Raw genomic sequence first — 19,416 nt, 5'->3', positions numbered from 1 at the left:
AAAGCCCTGGCTGGGATGATTTAGTTGGGGATTGGTCTTTCGTCAACTTATCCAAAAAGTGTACTCATGGCATCTTTGTAAGACATGTAGCATGCATTTGTTTTTTGTTTTTTTTTTAAAGTGGAGAATGATAATTCTGGGTCCACTTTAAAACTAAAATTCCATTGATATCTTTTTTAAAATTTTGAAATAAAAAGTTTGCTAACTTAGTTCACTCCTTGTAAAAAGCCTCCAATTTTACTCTATTTTTCTGAAGTTAAGTTATGATAGTACAATCATGGGCACTTCCATGAAATCTTGCTGTTGCTAAAATCTTTTTCCTGAAGCCAGTGAAATAAGATGGGGAGGGAGTATAGATGAAGAGGTAACATGGAGTATGATTGAACTTCAAGAACTGTCTTCAAGTGCAGTATTCTGCACAATAGAGGTCCTTTAATATATAATGATCCATTGAACTAAGCTGTGATAGCTTTGTAAAACAGTTAATTTTAAAATACTTCAGAATAGTAAAGAACAAAGAAAACAAACATTTGTTAGATAATTCTATTCATTCACAAGGTACGAAATTCATAGTATTTCAGAACTGAGATCTTTGTTCTTCATTACATTTCAGATCCCTTTGGAGGGAAGGAAGGGGCATTACTCGTCTAAATTATTGAAATGTTAAATAAATAACTTGTTGCTTGTCACAGTGTGTCAGTTTTGTTCAGTTTTTCATTTTTAGAATCAATAACCATTATTTTTCACTGGAGATTAGTACTGAAATTCATATTCTTCTAAGAAGTGTACCTGATTTAGAAGGATGAAGTAAACTATTCATTACAAGTACTTTAAGCTGACTTATCTGAACAGCCCTTGTCTACAGAAAGTGAAATTTTGTCTTTTTCTGCTAGATTAATGAGATCTAATGGCCGGACCTGCAGAAGCTAGAGAAAGTCACAGTAGAAATAAGTGTCAGGTTTTTTTAAAAGTGAGGATAATAACCATTAGTATAAAGTTTTCCTGGGTCATCGCTTCTGCAGAATCAGTGTTTTTATATATATATACACACACACACACACTATCAGCAGCATGGGATGTTAAAATTAAATATTATATATACATATTAAATACACATACCCTTAATACTGTATGATTGCTAAATGTGACTAGAATGTAAATGGATCCAATTGTGGTCTGCCAGAGTTTGCAGACAGATGGCTCTAGTGTTGTGGTAGCTGGCGGTAGCTTTCCAAGCTATAACAGACTGAGAACTGACACAATTGTTTTCACTGCTTCTCTTGAAAACCCTGGGGTGGCTGCCTTTAAATTAGTTCTAAGTCAACTCAGATTTTTGGAAAATCTGTAAGCAACAGCAGATGCGAGCACACTGAAACTGTTCATTGGAAAGCATAACTCACAAACAGGTTGGGGAAAGGATTGAATGTTGGGCACATCACTCCACAGCATCCATAAGTGGGTTGTGGAGGGGGGTATTGTAGCAGAAACCCCACTCACAGTTGCAATACATAGGAGACTTCACGGAGGGGGGAACACAGAATGCTCTTGTGTTCTGGCAACCCGGGGTAGTGGGAGGGGCTTCAAAGGCAAGATGGAGCCACTGATCAGGTTCCAGGGACAGCACCCTGGCAGGAATTAATTGTAACAGAGTCCCTTTTCCCAGCAGCTGATTACTTTTCCCTGGATGAATGGGGCAGGGGGAGAGGTTACATCTTCTGTATATTATGTTTGATTTAGTCTCCTGGCTGTTTGGAGTCCGGTAAAATTTCCAAGCCCCGTCTGAGGGACTGTGTAGGTGACTGAGTATGGGGGTGGAATGGGCAGGTGAGGAAGGAGTGATGGACTAAATTGAAGAGACTCTGGGGGCAGACTAAATAGGCTATGTACCTTGATGTAGGGAGAGAGATAATTGGAGAGGGGGATGAGAATGAAAAGAGGAAACACTAACAAACCAGGAAAAGATGGATAATAATCAAAGATGATGAGATGATAGAGAGTTGATGAAACAGGAAGGGAAAGAATCTAAACAAAAGTAAAGTTTTTTTAAAAAAAATTTATATTGAAATGTGACTGACAGTATTATACAGTTAAATACTTGATTCCTTTATTACTGGGGATATGACCTGAGGGACAAGGGTGCATGTGTCATGGCATTACAGGTATTCTTTTACCTTGGCTAGTAAGATTAGCCTTTGGGTTCATAGGTGTTAAATGTTTTAAACCCTGTTATTATCTACCTCTCAGTGCCTCTGTATTATAACTAATCACAGCCATTCACTTGATAAAACTAATACAGATCCAAAATGGGTGGACGGAGTCTATTATATCATAGTCTCTGAAGAATTTTCTTTTAGTGTGAATTATGAGTTTTCATAATCTGTGCATTTCATTATTGGGATTTAGCATTCCATTACAAATAACTATTTTTTTATTTATTTGAAAATATTCAGTGTTAATGTGACATTCTGCAAAGTGTTCTGAGTCTACATTGACTTATGTTCCATTTAAAACCTCATCCTGTCAGAATGCATCTATGGCAGCACAGTGCAAATGAGAAGAGGTGGCATTGCCAGCTTTGGAATGCATACTGTCTTCAACCACTTGTTATCTTTGATGCTTTTTTGAGGCGAGGAAACTGGTGTCAAGTAGCTTTATGCTGAGGTGGTTTCTGAGCCAATAAATAAACTATAGCTGTTGTGAACTTTCACTTCTCTTACACATCAAGAACTAAGTGTTATTGCACTTAAATGGGGCACTAGTTTTTATTTGAAAATTAGATCTGCTTCATTTCCTACTTAACCAGTATGCAGAAGTAGTAGTTTTAACTCCCAAAGGTAAGCACATAAAAAGCTCTGAGGATGGCGCTAGAATCAGACAGTTGTGTGAAAACATAAACTATTTAAAAACTATCGTTTTTCTCCAGTTTTTAATTATCTTGATCCAAAAAATTAAGTGTGGATAGCCCCACCTGACTAAAATGCTTTGAGTAAATGATCTTTTTTGAGCATTTTTTATGCCTTTTATGGCTGTTAAGACAAAATATGGAAACAGAATTTTGGCACAGTAGTGTAGGTATTTAAATACTAAACTGAACAATTTAAATGACTCAAACTTTTTAGAGCTGGGGTTAGAAGGATGTGTGAAGCTTTGTGATTTTAATTAGAATGCTACCATTAAGTGTGAATTTCTGGACTTCTGTCACTGATGGAAAATTGTTATACTTAATTTTCTTTAAGAATGTATTATCATGGCATGCGTATGTGTGTAGTACATACTCTTCTGTATTCATGTAAATTTTCATTTTTGGGGTAGGAAATCACTGAAATAAAATACATTTGAGTTCTTATTAAGCAAAGGTTATGAAGTGGCTACCTGAAGCTAATGTAGTTCCTTGCTAGTCTTGCTCATTCAGTTTCATTTGTAGTATTTAGCAGCCTTTGGAAACAGAATACTTGCCTTATACAACATCCATCTTGCCACCAGCTTTTTAACCATGTCTGGACTACCATACTGCTTTGTCAGCCTTTAGTATTTATAACTTCTGTAAAGTTCGCATCCAAGTGATTGCTTAGCTTTTCTGAACTGAACTACTCCAGGCTGTTGATCCTCAGTAAGCTGCTGCCACATCAGGTCATAAGTTAATGGTTTTGTTTGGAGTTCATTGTAAGTGCTCCATGATCTTGTTGTAAGATAGCAGCGACTTGTGTAGATATAGGTAGATTGCTGCAGAAGAAAGATGTCTCATGGTGGAAGCACAAGTCTTCTTCAATTTGACTTACTGTAATATAAATCAGTTTTGAAGTTTTATTGTGTGGATGTGTGGGAAATAAAGGACTTCTTCACTTCTGAATGGGTGACGGGATGGATCACTTAATGATTCCCTGTTCTGTTCATTCCCTATGGGGCATCTGGCATTGGCCACTGTTGGAAGACAGGATACTGGGCAGATGGACCTTTGGTCTGACCTAGTATGGTCGTTCTTATGTTCTTAGAAGCTTAGGCGCCGATTCCTTGGGTGCTCTGGGGCTGGATCACCTGTGGGGAAAATTTAGTGAGCGCTCTGCACCCACAGTCAGCCAATCTCCCCTCCCCTCACCGCCGCCCTCTCCTCCCCTGAGCATGCCGTGTCCCCTCTCCTCCGCTTACCTCCCAGCGCTTCCCACCCGGCTGCCACCAGACAGTTGTTTGGCAGCTCTGGGATGGGGTGGAAGAGAAGCAGGAACATGGCGTGCTCAGGGTGGGGATTTGGGGAAGGGGTTGGAATGGGGGCAGGGCTTCATGGAAGGAGTGGAGTCAGGGCGGGGCTGGGGGCAGATGGGGTTGAGCACCCACTGGTGGGAGCAGAAGGTGGTGTCTATGCTTAGAAGATGCATTCTCTCTTCCCAGTCCCCAAGATTCTCCTTGTTGCTGCGGTTGTATGTGTGGTTGTCTTTATTCTGTGTTCTCCTCTCCCCTGGGCTGTTGTGCAGGTTTATCTCCATTACCCTATCCCTTTCCCTAACTTCAGTTTGAGGAGTCCTCTTAGTGAAGTAGCATTCATGTCTTCCTCTACTTCTGCTCATAACTATTCCAAGCAAGAGTAGAGGGAAACGGACTGATTTTTGTCGGTTTCATTGTTATCCACAGGGTTTTGAATAGCTGTGGTGAAAATGAACCTACTGATTATTACCCTACTGATACTCAAAACTTTCCCAAGTTATATTAGGCACTGGAGCTGTCTGCAGACTTAGGAAAACAAAAATATATCAGGTATACTTAGCTTTCCAAATGTGAACCATCAGCACAATCATAAGAGTTGGAAATTTTTAAAAAATGAAAACTTAGATTCTGCAGAAGTTGGTGACACTCTCAAGGAGACGTATCACTTTTTTGGGGGTAGAGAGGGTTTTTTCAAACCATGAATTTTGATTCAGTATTGAGAACTGGCTACCATACTTATTTCAAGTTCATGACTACAGAATATTATAAACTTTCTGTGGTGCAACTGTTACACCTCTTTCTCCCCCTGCCCCCAGGTAACCTAGTCCCAAAAGAATAGGTAACATAAACAAAGATGAGTTATCTATTGTATTACATATTTATATTTTGGGGGACACAGTTTCATTGGTTGCATAGTTCAGAGTTTTGTGATCCGCTGAGATGATAAACAGTAATATTCCAGGATTTCAAAATTCTAACCTTTTACTTTAGTGACAACTATGGAATAGGTTTTTAGGTCTCTTCCATCTTATCACGACTTTTTAACATGGCTGAAATTGCCTCATAGCAGTAGTGAATAGGAGCGTTCTTGGTTTATGCTTCCAGACCTATTTCTTTTTCGTCAGAGGAAAATATTAGATCACCTGTTCTTCAGCAGCTTGTTGAAACACAACTGGTAACCACCCAGTGAAGATGTGTTCCTGAAATACCTCTGGGTGCAGGTTCCCAAGAAGAAGGGGAAAAAATAAAACCCCGCATTTTTTAAAAAAGCGGTTGTCACAATTACAAGAAATCTACCCCTACCCCACCCAAAAGACTCACAACTCAGAGTGATTGGTTTGGCAATGTTCATGCTTCATCACGTGAAGCAGCCACATTTACATTCATGTAACTTCTGATTCAGTGGAGATCCACTGTCTTAGACGGCAGAGTCACATGTTAGAGACTTCAAATTCAGTAGCACAAAGCCTTAAACATCCAAAAATTGAGAGCTAAAATTATTTTGCAGCTAGACTGAGTAGATCTGTGGAGAAGGGAAAAGGAGAGGGAAGTAGAGCTGCCCAGTGAGATGTCTTGCTGCTGATCCCAGTTTCCCAATCCAATGTCTAGCCTGCTTGCCTCATTCCTTTTCCTGTGTTCACTAACAATTAAGCCTTTGTTTGGGAACAAGGAACTGGGATATGTAATTGGCGTGGGAACGACAACGTAGTGGGGGGCCATGGAGACAGCAGCGATTCTACTGCCCAGACCTGTTTCCTCCTTTGCCCTTCCTGACATAGATTAGAATGAACCCATGGCCCCCAGCTCCCTGCCCATTTCTCTCTCTCTAATATTGATAATGTCAGTGTGGTTAAATATCTGCTTTGACACCTATTTAGTAAAAACCTAGAAAATTCTCCTGCAAGATGTCACTAATTTGTACTATAGTATATTTACCTGACAGTAAATTTGACTCGTAACTGCACATTCTTTAGTGCAGTCACCAGAACTGCCAGTTCTGTCAACATTCACAACTACACTAATCTCAACTTGCATACCTTGCTATTTGAACCACATAATAGCCAAGCAGTCAAACTCAATTGTAGTCTAAAATAACCACCCACAAGCAGAATTCGCCACAATTACATTTAAATGCCCAACCTTAACTCTGGCCTTGGATAGAGTAAGATAGAGATGTTGTGGTAAAAACTTAATATTCTCTGTACATAAACGTCTATTCTGAGGTTTCACTGATTCATAGCTTAAGGTCAAACGGGACAATCATGTCTGACTTGTGTATCATAGGCCATTAATTTTCACTCTTTTCCCCTGGTATTATAGCATCATAGAAATGCAGGGCTGGAAGGGATCTCATCTAGTCTCATTCTCCCCTGCCTCCCAATGCTGAGGCAGGATAAAGTATACCTAGACCATTCCTGATGTGGGTTTGTCTAACCCAGGGCTCCCCGTCTGCCCTGGCCCTGTGCCCCGCCTCTCCTGGAAGCAGCTGCAACATGTCCCTGCGACCCCTGGGGGAGGGAGGCAGAGGGCTCCATGCACTGCCCTTGCCTGTGGGTACCTCCCCCGAACCTCCCATTGGCCACGGTTCCCTGTTCCCAGCCAATTGGGACTGAGGGGGGGCAGAGCCTGCAGGCAAGGGCAGCGCACGGAGCCCTCTGTCCCACCTCTCCCCCAGGGGCTGCAGGGATGTGGTGCTGGCTGCTTCTGGGAGTGGCGCGGGGCCGATGGTGCCATTGGGGGTGGCAATCCCATGGGCCAGATCCAAAGCCCTGTTGGGCTGGATCCGGCCCTTGGGTCGTAATTTGCCCACCCCTGGTCTAACCTGGTCTTAACTTTCAGTGATGGGGATTCCACAGCCGCCTTTGCAAGTTTATTCCAGTACTATAGCTAGATTTTCGGGGAAAAAATTTAATCTAAATCTCGCTTGCTGCAGATTAAGCCCATTACTACTTTTCCTACCTTCAGTAGACCTGGAGAGCAGTTGATCACTGTCCTCTTTATAAGAGCCCTTAACATACCTGAAGACTTATCAGATCTCCCCTTCAGTCTACTTTTTCAAGACTAAACATGCCCAGTTTTAAGCTTTCCTCATACCTCTGGGTTTCTTAACCTTTTGTCATATTGGTTGCTTTTCTCTGGACTCTCTCCAATTTGTCCACATCTTTTTAAGTATTATGCCCAGAACTGGACACAGTACTCCAGCGGAGGCCTCACCAGTGCATAGCAGAGAGAGACAGTTCTCTCCCATGTCTTATATATGATGTTCCTATTAAAACACCCTACAATATTATTTTTGCAGCTGCTTCACCTTGTAGATGTAATCAACTTATGATTAACTATAACCCCCAGCTCCTTTTCTACAGTACTACCACCTAGCCAGTTATTCCCCATTTTGTAGTTGTGCTTTTGATTTTTTTCCCTCTTCCTAATTGTAGTACATTGCACTTTACTGAATTTCATTTTGTTGATTTCAGACCAATTATCCAATTTGTCAGTCATTTTGAAGGTAATCATTTTGACTGGTAATCCCGTCTTCCAGAGTGCTTGCAACCCCTCTTAACTTGATGTAATCACAGATTTTATAACCACACTCTTCACTCCTATTATCCAAGTGATTGATTAAAACATTGAATGGTACTGGTCCCAGGACAGACTCCTGTGTGATCTGACTAGATACATCATCCCAATTTGACAGCAAACCATTGATACCTTTTCTTTGAATATGGTCTTTTAACTGGTTGTGCATCCACTTTGGAGTAATTTCATCTAGTCTGTATCTCCATAGTTTGCTTTTGAGAATGTCATGTGGGACTGGATCAAAAGGCTTTCTAAAATCAAGATCACATCTCCTGCTTTCCCCAGCCACTAGGCCAGTAACTCTGTCAAAGAAAGAAATTGGGTTGGTCTGGCATGATTTGTTTTTGACAAATAAATGTTTACTATGCCTTATAACGCTATTATTCTCTAGACTGTGGTAAATTGTTTATAATTTGTTCCAGTATCTTTCCAGATATCAAAGTTAGACAGACTGGTCTGTAATTCCCCAGGTCTTCTTTGTTCCCATTTTTAAAGATAGATGCTATGTTTGCCCTTCTTCATGTGTTCTTGAAAATAATCTCAGATGGTTCAGAGATCGCTTCTGCTAGTTTAAGTACCCTAGGATGAATTTTATTAGGCCCGTCTTGCTTGATTGCATCTAACTTGTCTAAATATTCTTTAACCTGTTCTTTTCCTATTCTGGCTTGTATTCCTTCCCCCTTGTCATTAATAGTAATTAGTGAAGACTGAAACAAAGTAGACATTGAACATCTCAGCCTTATTAATGTCATTTGCGGTTACCTCACATTACCCAATAAGTAGTGAATCTACACTTTTCTTTGTCTTTTGCTGATAATGTATTTATGGAACCTCTTCTGTACATAGGGGTTTCCCTATGTACATAACCAAAGTGCTCTCCATACCTCCCTCCATCCCCGCCTAACCCATGAATGAATGAAAAGCAGATGCCAGCTCTACCTCTGTTTGTTTGTAGCTGTAATTCTTCTTATACCAGTAAAACAATGAACTAGATACCTTTGTCTTGTTAAATTGGGGGTGGGTCAGGTGCCGTCTCTAAACGTTGTAAAGGAAAATGCATGCAGAAACGTACTTAAGTTCCCTTCCCCTTCATCAGGCTCATCTGCACTCGTTTGGCAGGACTGGCTAGACACTGGTGGAGTCTCAATCACGTCCTGGCTCATAGCCTGGCTAGAGTCCCCTGGTGCACTCCTTGCATGCACCTTCCCCCGCCATTTCCTTGTCACTGTTCATGGCAAGGGTCTCTGTCTTGGGCTCCTCCAAGATGTCCACATTGGTCTGTGGGTTGCTGGTGGGATCTTCGTCAACTATGGCAGAGCGGCACCAGATCTATTATTGACCTCCTTCATGCAGTACTGATTCCCATCATATCTCTTTGCCTGCATGCCTCCTGTGCAATTTTCTTGTAGATGCTGATTTTTCTACAGCTGGTCTGTAGCTGTGGTTGCACAGCCTGTCCTGTGCCTGTGGGGAAAGAGATCCAGTATATCCTGTCTCCTCCAGGCAGGAGTATGTCTAGTGCATGAAGCCAGCATGGTCAGTTGCTCACAACATGGGTGAGCTGCTAGATGTGGTTGCCAAGATGGACAATCAGGAAAAGGCATTTCAAAAAACATGTGAAGAGCTTCAAAAGGGGTGGTGGCTTCCAGTCTCTGTAACCCCTGGGTGGTGAAGTTTAAAACTGACCAGAGTGGTCACAATTGCAGGGAGTGTGGGGCCTTGTGGGACTGCTGCTGGAGGACTGTTGATACACAGGTCAACATGCAATCCAAGTGTCTACGCATGCCGTCCAAGTGTCTATACTTGGACTGTATAAACCTCAGTAGGTCGACCATGATTCTGTGCCATTTGGAGAGGTGCTTTTACTGCGTAGCTATAACGGGGAGTCTTACGTCAGCTGGAGACAAACTTAGGTGTGGATACACATACACAAATAAGTCAATGCAAGGTGATTTGTGGGACCTAACTTTGTAGGGTAGTCCCTTAAATTGTCATTGGGCATCTGAGTTGACATCTTAGAGCTATTTTTAGGCTTGCCGCAGACTTGCATAGACAACTGTACATCAGTTACTCTGTGCTCCCATTTTTTTTAGGTTTTCTTCAAACTGCTAGAGACTTCCTTTCTTTGTGGATGGTTTTTATTGTTTATTATTTTTTATTTTTTTATTTAAATGAAAGCATGCTGGCTTTTCCAAGGTAACAAATCAGTTTAGCCAGCCAATAGATTAAAGAAACAGAAAAGCACTTTCATTCTCAAGGAACATATCTCAACCCTCCCTGAAAACTCTTATCAAACACATAAAATAATTAACTTGATTACTTACTGATCTGTCTACTTTTGTAAGTAAAATACCTCCTTCTGTTTTTATGGCTTCATAATTTTAACTCCTGGTTCCACTTTGGGAGACCTCAGACATGTAGCTTCTTATTTCATATGTCTCACCATAACTTCTGGCAAAAATCTTCTTTTCTTGGAAGAGGGACTTAGGGATCTGCCTTAGTCTGAGATCCCTTAGTCAGAGAGTTTTCAATTACCCCATTCTCTAATAACTGTAGCCTACATTTTCTCCTACCTCAGCATCTGAAAATTAGGCAGAATGGAATACTTTCCTTTTGTCTTGCCTTATACTCTGTTACACAAGTCCTTTACGTGCTCTTCAAGTCTTGGTGGGAACTTTGTGATTTGGATGGGTTTTTTTATATTCAGGCAACTCAAGTTACAATCCAACGCACTTATCTCCCTAGTGGTTAAAATGGTTTGGCGGGCAGGGTCTTTTCTGCAGCTTATTATAATTAATATTTGGAGTTCTGTCTCAGTAGTTTAAAAAGTCTGTTTTGAGCTGTCTTATCTGGCTTTGTCTAAGGTGGGTAAGTGGGTCAATATATTTAGTTGGAGTAGGCCTTTTTTTTTTTTTTAAACTAGTGGATTTCTCTTATTACAGGGATGTTATGTATGTGTACAAGCTATTAAATTGAGAATAGTACAGTTCCATAGTTAAGTATTTGAGTCAGAAAGTGATACTTTAAAGTTGTATACATAATTTTTCTTCCTCTTATGCTGCATATGCATTGTTAATTCATATAATTTTTTCTTCTAGTGGAGATACCTAGTATCTTGTAACTTCATTTTTGCTCACTTACGTTATTTTCATTGTAAGTACAGTAGAATCTCAAAGATATGAACACCAGAGTTACGGACTGACCGATCAACTGGACACCTGGTAAAACTGGAAGTAACCAATCAGCCATAGCAGAGCCAAAATTTAAAAAAAAAAAAAGCAAATACTGTACTGTGCCTACATTGCATCTTAAAAGTAGGCACGTCTGGGCTGCTTGTCCCCACCCACTGACTAGGGAGCTTAGATGCTACTGAAGCCTGGCCTGGAGTGTCAGCTGCTGGCTCTGGAGCCTGAACTGCACTTTGTTTAGAGTTACAAACATTTCAGAGTTATGGACAACCTCCATTCCCGAGGTGTCCGTAACTGAGGTTCTACTGTACATCTGACAGACTTTGTATAGAAGTCACCTTCTTTAATGAATGTATTTTTATAATTTTAGTCCCTTGGTCTGTAAAACACATAGGAAAATATTTAAAGCACATGCCTGAATAGGGACACTTACCTGAACTGGATGTCTGTTAGCAGCCATGTAACATTTACTTACTTTTTCCTGGCAGTGCAGTCTGTCTTCACTCTTAGCCACAAGTTAAGGAAGCCTATATGCTATAAGATTTAAATTATTCTATTACTCTATGTATTATCAAATCAGTATAAGTGTAGGTCAGTATTTCATACACATGACTGTTGTGCAGTAATGCACAGTACTATAAGATGCGGCAGATGTGTTTAAGGTTGTGTGTGTGGGAAAGGGGGGAATATTGAATTGCTTAGCTAGACCAATGCATGTTCACAAGAAGGCATAATTAAGGTTGTTTAGTTAACTTTCTAACTCAGTTAGTTCTTGGCTTTTGAATTCTTTTTTAAGCTTTCCTCACTCTCTTAATGTAGTTTAATGTGATTTCCTAGACTTAAAAAATACCCTTAGAAGCTGTCCACCTGTGCTGTTTATAATATTTTACATAATCTATTCTCGGAATGATTTTTAGTTTTGCTAAACTATACTGGTACAATTTTTCGTATTTATTTAAAATTCAGCCTGAACTGAAAACATTAACAAAAATCATCTTCATCTGCATCTAATGTGCAGACACTAACAAGGCTCCCGTTCCCCAACCCACAAAGCATTAATTTCACAGGTTAGTGAAGTTTTCAAATGGCATTGCTGCAGCAGTGGTAGTGAGAGAATAAAATGTTGCAGGATGAAGTGTTTCAATCATTACAAAAATTAAACAGTAAATTTGGAATCAAAATTTCATTTAAAGTTCATGAAGTCTTAATTTATACAGGATTAAAAAACTTTCAGTAACTTTCTAAATATGATTAGACTACTGGTGTAACAGCTCTGAAGCAGTTTTGTTAGAGAACTAGCAAGGTTGGGAGCACACTAATGAGATGGTTTGGGGTCTTTTTGTAACCGACATACTTGTTTAAATATCTCTGGGGAAATATCTGTTTTTTTAACTAGATGTAAAATCTGCCCCAGTGAAGGTAAAAATGTGATCTGTAAATGTATTAGTGGCTACATACTGCTAATAGACTGCTGCTAGGTGACATCTGACTACTTCCCAAAGGGCTTAAGTGAGTTACCTCCTCAGCACTCCCAGGCCCCACCACCTCATATCTGTGTAACTGAGAGGCTCTCTCTCCCTGGCATTTTCCTTCTTTTACTTTCAGGTTAGGTAATCCTTCATTGCCTGGTGCCAGAGTTTGCGTTTTCTTGAGGCAACATTTCCTCTGTCACCAATGAACATGTATTTCCTGCAGGCTAAACATGCTGGAGAGAGTATGGCCATGTATACTGTTTACACTACAATAGATGGAGTGTGCACTGGCATGACAGCCCTGATCCTGGCATATTCAAATACGTCACACAAGGTATACATTTATATAGTAGCCGTGTCAGCATCTTGCTACAGTTACCGTAGTTGTTTCACTGGATGGTCCAGTGGTAAGAACACTAGCCTGAGCCCTGTGAGATCTGGATTCAATTCCTGGTCTCCCACAAACATCCTGTGAGACCTGGGGAAAGTCACACTGGATGTTTGAGGCAGAGCAGGAATTGCATATGACTCCATTCCCCATCTGTAAAATAGATATAATGGAACTTCCTGACCTTACGGGGTTGGTATGAGGATAAGTACATTAAAGATTGTAGAGCACTCAGATGCTATTGTGAGGGGGTGGCCATAAAAGCACCATCGATAGCTATCCTAGATGTAGAAAATAACTGCTGTATATTGGTTATCATTGTGATAACCAAAAGTGAATTTTTAGTGGCAATTGATGGAGCCATGTTTAACACTTTTTCTGACATCCAGAAGTGCGATTAAATTCTTCACTAATTTTCATTTGTCCCTTTCACCCACTGAACTTCCTTTCGTTATTTCAAACAAAGTCAGATTGGCTGCTTTTGAAAGTAATGTAGTTGTGGATGATGATGGTTTGGCTGGTAGGTGGTTAAGATAGACTTTCCACTGGTCTTCTCTAGATACAAGGGTATAATTTCCCGACAAGAGCCCTCATCTTTCCTGAACTCTGTGCTGCCTTTTTTTTAGCAAAGAATTAGAGAGCTGCTGTTGTTTCAGATCACTCTCCATAGGATAGGTCGTCTCTTTTTGTTCAGGCTTTATATTTTCATTTTCTCTGTTCAGAAGCTTAGGGTTTCGTGTATGTGATTGTTTTTTTTTAAATTGTTGGAACTTTCTCTTTCCACACACCATATGGAGTAGGTGGGTCATTACAAAACCTAAACTTAATTTCCCCAATACTAATTTCTCCCTACTGTTGTTCTCACTTTCTTGTCAACTGTCTGTAATGGGCCACTCTCTTATCACTTCAAAAGAGATTTCTCCTCCCTTGGTATCCTGCTGTTAATTGATTTAGCTCATTAGACTGACCTAACACTTGGTAAAGCAACCCATATCCTTTCATGTATTTATACCTGCTCCTGTATCTTTTACTCCATACATCTGATGAAGTGGGTTCTAGCTCATGAAAGCTTATGCCCAAATAAATTTGTTACTCTCTCTAAGGTGCCACAAGGACTCCTCGTTTTTTTGCTGATACAGACTAACACAGCTACCACTGAAACCTTTATCAATTTTTGCTGCTCAGGCTATTGAGCTAATGACCTAAATTATTTCCTTGAATCATAGTTGTGGGAACCTGGGAGGCAGTGACCATGAGATGGTCGAGTTCAGGATCCTGACACAAGGAAGAAAGGAGAGCAGCAGAATACAGACCCTGGACTTCAGAAAAGCAGACTTTGACAAACTCAGGGAACTGATGGGCAGGATCCCCTGGGAGAATAACATGAGGGGGAAAGGAGTCCAGGAGAGCTGGCTGTATTTTAAAGAATCCTTATGGAGGTTACAGGGACAAACCATCCCGATGTGTAGAAAGAATAGTAAATATGGCAGGCGACCAGCTTGGCTTAACAGTGAAATCCTTGCTGATCTTAAACACAAAAAAGAAGCTTACAAGAAGTGGAAGATTAGACAAATGACCAGGGATGAGTATAAAAATATTGCTCGGGCATGCAGGAGTGAAATCAGGAAGGCCAAATCACACCTGGAGTTGCAGCTAGCAAGAGATGTTAAGAGTAACAAGAAGGGTTTCTTCAGGTATGTTAGCAAGAAGAAGAAAGTCAAGGAAAATGTGGGCCCCTTACTAAATGAGGGAAGCAACCTAGTGACAGAGGATGTGGAAAAAGCTAATGTACTCAATGCTTTTTTTGCCTCTGTCTTCACGAACAAGGTCAGCTCCCAGACTACTGCACTGGACAGCACAGCATGGGGAGGAGGTGGCCAGCCCTCTGTGGAGAAAGAAGTTGTTTGGGACTATTTAGAAAAGCTGGACGACCACAAGTCCATGGGGCCGGATGTGCTGCATTGGAGAGTGCTAAAGGAATTGGCAGATGTGATTGCAGAGTTATTGGCCATTATCTTTGAAAACTCATGGCGATCTGGGGAGGTCCTGGATGACTGGAAAAAGGCTAATGTAGTGCCCATCTTTAAAAAAGGGAAGGAGGATGATCCTGGGAACTACAGGCCAGTCAGCCTCCCGTCAGTCCCTGGAAAAAGTCATGAAGCAGGTCCTCAAGGAATCAATTCTGAAGCACTTAGAGGAGAGGAAAGTGATCAGGAAAAGTCAGCATGGATTCACCAAGGGAAAGTCATGCCTGACTAATCTAATTGCCTTCTATGACGAGATAACTGGCTCTATGGATGAGGGGAAAGCAGTGGACGTGGTGTTCCTTGACTTTAGCAAAGCTTTTGACACAGTCTCCCACAGTATTCTTGCCAGCAAGTTATGGAAGTATGGGCTGGATGAATGGACGATAAGGTGGATAGGAAGCTGGCTAGATTGTCAGGCTCAATGGGTAGTGATCAATGGCTCCATGTCTAGTTGGCAGCCGGTATCAAGTGGAGTGCCCCAAGGGTCGGTCCTGGGGCCGCTTTTGTTCAATATCTTCATAAATGATATGGAGGATGGTGTGGATTGCACCCTCAGCAAGTTTTGCAGATGACACTAAACAGGGAGGAGAGGTAGATACGCTGGAGGGTAGGGATAGGATACAGAGGGCCCTAGACAAATTGGACGATTGGGCCAAAAGAAATCGGAGGTTAAACAAGGACAAGTGCAGGGTCCTGCACTTAGGATGGAAGAATCCCATGCACCGCTACAGACTAGGGACCGAATGGCTAGGCAGCAGTTCTGCAGAAAAGGACCTAGGGGTTACAATGGGCGAGAAGCTGGATATGAGTCAACAGTGTGCCGTTGTTGCCAAGAAGGCCAATGGCATTTTGGGGTGTATAACTAGGGGCATTGTCAGCAGATCGAGGGACATGATCATTCCCCTCTCTTCGACATTGGTGAGGCTTCATCTGGAGTACTGTGTCCAGTTTTGGGCCCCACACTACAAGAAGGATGTGGAAAAATTGGAAAATGTCCAGCAGAGGGCAACAAAAATGATTAGGGGACTGGAACACGTGAGTTATGAGGAGAGGCAGAGGGAACTGGGATTGTTTAGTCTGTGGAAAAGAAGAATGAGGGAGGATTTGGTAGCTGCTTTCAACTACCTGAAAGGGGGGTTCCAAAGAAGATGGATCTAGACTGTTCTCAGTGGTAGCAGATGACAGAATGAGGAGTAATGGTCTCAAGTTGCAGTGGGGGAGGTTTAGGTTGGATATTAAGAAAACCTTTTTCACTAGGAGGGTGGTGAAACACTGGAATGCGTTAACTAGGGAGGTCGTGGAATCTCCTTCCTTAGAGGTTTTTAAAGTCAGGCTTGACCAAGCCCTGGCTGGGATGATTTAGTTGGGGATCGGCCCTGTTTTGAGCAGGGGGTTGGACTAGATGACCTCCTGAGGTCCCTTCCAACCCTGATATTCTGTGATGGTTTAGATAATACTTAGTCCTGCCTTGAGTGCAGGGGACTGGACTAAAAGACCTCTGGAGGTCCATTCCAGTTCTATGATTCTAAGATATAAGGAATTGTTGACTTCCCTGAAAAGCATGGTTTCTTCACAAGAGATGGTCCTTAAACAGATTTGTCTCTTTCACAGCTTAATTCTTGTGGATTGATTGTTAACATTAATGCTTGGAATGAAACCTAGTCACCCTGGCACACTTCAAAATAATTAATAAATAAATTGACACTTCTTGCAATTTATATTGCTTTAAGTTTCTGCTGAAATCTTAGTGTTTTGTTTTGTAGCAGATTTCACTGACTCTTAGGAACTCTGAAATCCCTTATATAGATCAAGGAACTTTGTCATTTTATGAGATGCCTTTAGCACTCTGTCTTTTGATTGACTGTAGTCATACTTATAACATTAGCAACCAGTAAATATTCTTTTTGGGGTTTTTTTGTTTTGTTTTGCTAGTTTCTACGCTATAGTAGTGAGACACTGACGAGTATGTGTTAGCAGAAATAACTCTGCCTTCTGTTCATCGCCATCTGAGGTGAGCAATTATCACCCAGAAATGCACACCTATAGTGTCGCCTTTCTTAATTAAAACATCTACTAGTTCTCAGTCTGTTTTTTGTGGACACTTTTTTTTTACCAATAACCTACAAACAGTTTTCCAGAGCTCTTTATTTAAATATGAAGGACAAAGACCATTATTGCAACAACCAAGTATTATTGCACTACTTTGTCAACAAACTATGATAATACATGGGAGAGCTGAAGCTCTAGTTTTGATTGCCACTGCTGAAAAATTTATTTTGGGATGTTGGCCCTTCAAGGGATGCAGTCTTAAATGGGCCCCAAATTTAAATGTTCTAAAGACTTCTATATTACTGAAGAGCAAAAGAAATGTACTCACTAAAATCAAAATAAAAGACAAAGTTAAATGTTTTTAAAACTGGTTTAAGTGGTTAGAAACTATGAACCTGGCTTCACTGATTTTTTTCATTGTGCAAGCTGAGAGAACTATAAAAAAACAATGTTGTGACAAACTGGATTTCTTAGGCCTTGCACCTTTCATAATATAGGGTGTAATTGTAAAGAGATCTTCCTGTGTTCTTAACATGATTTTTTTAATATGCATCCCTACAGTTGGGCAGTTTTATGGCAGCAGTACCTCTATAAGACTTAAAAGCTTTCAGGAGCATTGCATATTAAATAATTAAATAACTGCTTATCTAACCTGAGGGCTTTAATCTGTCAACCCTCTTTTAACGCGTATGTGACATCATTAGGGGTAATGGGTGACATGAGGAGTTGTCCCTCCAGAACACAGATTAATCAACGCCTTTTTTATGTAACCTGGTTTATGCATATAGCTCACTGTCTTGTTGGGATTGTGGCATTTTCATGGGTGATTTTTAAAACAAGTATGATGCTGAATTCTTGAAAAAACTGACTTGCCCAATGAGCAGGAAGCTTTCCCAGACTGTTTTCTGCGGAGTCTAAACATTCATTTAAAACCTTCATATTTGTTATGGAATTTGGAACATTATTTTTAGAATGCCCAGCATGTGAGCCAGTGCTATGTCCTAAGTCTTCCAAGTCATAGATTTCAAGGCAAGAAGGAACCAGTATGATCATCTAGTCCAGTGGTGGGCAGCCTGAGGCTGGTGGGCCATGAGACAGTTTGTTTACATTGACTGTCCGCAGGCGTGGCCGCAGTTTGCCGCTCTCGGCTAATGGGAACTTTGGGACGCAGTGGCCAGCACGTCCCTGCAGCCTGCACCACTTCCCACAGCTCCCATTGGCTGGGAATGGCAAACCAGGGCCACTGTATAGCTTCAGCCCAGAGTTTGTTTGCATGGATACTATTGAGAACCCTGAAAGCAGAAGTGAAATCTATTCAGTTCCATTCTACTTGTGCTTCAGAATACTGAGTTGCAGCAGAGTTAGGCACTAGAGCTAGTAGCTGGGGAGAAACACTAAAAAAATAAAGCCTAGAGAAAGGGTAGAATATTGGTGCTGATTTCCTGTAAGCATTGTAACGTCCAGGGCCGTCATTACCCATATGTAAAGAACGCAGCTGTATAGGGCACCAGCAAATTTGGGTCACCAAATTTCGTGGTGCCCTGCGCAGCTCTGTGTTGCTCCAGCCCCTGCTCCGGATCTTCCCCAAAGCCCGTGCCTCTGCCCCACCCCAGCCCTGTCTCCACTCCCCTGAAGATTGCAGCCAGGCCCGACCCTGCACTCATCGCATGGTAAGTGGAGGGACCTGGCCCCAGCCTGCTCCACTCCCCTGGCTCCCAGCCATGCCACCGGCAAGTGCTGGGGGGCGGTTTGCCCCCTCCCCCTGAGCCGGGGAGCAGAGCAGCCTGAGGCCCCAGGCCTCTGTGGTCATGAGCCGGGGGGTGGGGGGGGAGGGAACTGGCCTCAGGCCTCCGTGTTGGGGCATGTTGGGCCCCAGGCCTCCGTGGGGGGGAGCAGGGAGGGGCTGGCCCCAGGTGTCCGTGGGGGACGGGGGCTGGCCACTTCCTGCAGGAAGTGGAGTGACCCAGCCCCAGCCTGCTCTGCTCCCTTGGCTCCCAGGCTTCGGGGGAGGGGGGAACTGCCCCCCAGCACTCGCCAGCAGTGTAGCTGGGAGTCGGGAGCTAGGGATGGTCCTGGTAACATCTGTGATGCTTTAAGCTGCATCTGTGGAAGATCAGATGTACAGCAGAGTACCTGTGGCATATTATTGGTACCAGAGTCCACAAGGTGACTTTACTACTTCTGGTGGTCTCAAGTGGATACTGAAGGTGGCTGTAAGTAGATGAAGAGAATCGATTGGGGACAGGGTGGAACCTTGTTACTTGGTAGGTAGGGACCCTTACTGAAGAGTAGTAGTTCAGACTAGTGCTGTCCTATGGATTCTGTTGGAAAAAGATGATTGAAGGTAATATACTGTTATCATATTTAATTAGTAACACAGCACTCATGGTGGAACAGTGTGAGCACTGAGAGCAGGCCTCTGGTTGTCAGGACTTCCTTTTTGCGCTTTTTCAGGGATATTTACTAGGCTTGCTACTCTGAAAGGAGACATTGAGTTGTTATGGTAGTGGACACAG

The 19,416-nt window shown here is 41.9% G+C and overlaps 1 protein-coding gene across 6 annotated transcripts in view; it reads left to right on the top strand.

Annotated features, from left to right (window-relative positions):
- The window catches only part of FAM193A (family with sequence similarity 193 member A), a 113,095-nt gene that overhangs the window by 7,953 nt on the left and 85,726 nt on the right, over positions 1-19,416 (top strand). The gene's annotated exons all lie outside the window — the stretch shown is intronic.

This window comes from Lepidochelys kempii, chromosome 4, assembly GCF_965140265.1.
Source record: "Lepidochelys kempii isolate rLepKem1 chromosome 4, rLepKem1.hap2, whole genome shotgun sequence".
Classification (NCBI taxonomy): Eukaryota; Metazoa; Chordata; order Testudines; family Cheloniidae; genus Lepidochelys; species Lepidochelys kempii.
The sequence above is the reverse complement of the archived record's forward strand: the minus strand, read 5'-3'. Positions and strand labels throughout refer to the sequence as shown.